The sequence below is a fragment of the Propithecus coquereli genome, unplaced genomic scaffold (assembly GCF_000956105.1).
Source record: "Propithecus coquereli isolate 6110/MARCELLA unplaced genomic scaffold, Pcoq_1.0 Scaffold32, whole genome shotgun sequence".
Lineage (NCBI taxonomy): Eukaryota > Metazoa > Chordata > Mammalia > Primates > Indriidae > Propithecus > Propithecus coquereli.
This window is the reverse complement of record NW_012148841.1, coordinates 9,487,830-9,488,412: the sequence shown is the minus strand read 5'-3', so window position 1 is coordinate 9,488,412 and position 583 is coordinate 9,487,830.

Genomic DNA, 583 nt, shown 5'->3' with positions numbered 1-583 from the left:
TGTAGCACCATAGCCAAATGTAATACAATTTTGATGAAATATAAATTGGAAGACTTTCTTGCATGGAAACATTGCTCCTTTTCTTGCTTCATTATATCCAAACTGCAGTGACATGTGTTTTTATTGAATCCATGCATATTGAATTCCACATGTTCCAAAATTCAAAATTTGATTGAAAAATCCCTCAGGCTGATATTAAAATTCCCCTTCATTTACAAAGCCTTGAGATACTGAATTCTTATACACAGCAATCTACTAGCTTGAACTATTAAGCAGTGCTTAATCCTCACAGCATTTTCCTGGGAGAAATTAGTGTCCTTTCGTGACTTCCTATCACTTTTTTAACCTCAGAAAGGGGAGGGTTGGGATAACCAAGGGAGCAGATGCTGGATAAGCATTTCCACACATTTCAAACTCTTGTTATATTGATTTGTTTTTCTCTGGTTCATGTAAATTGCACTCTATTCAAATCATATACTACAATTTGGAATTATTTTAATTTCCACTCTACCTTTTGTCTCTACTTATAAATTACACAAATATATCTCAATCTTCTGCCCTCTCTTTTCTAAATTTTCAGCTC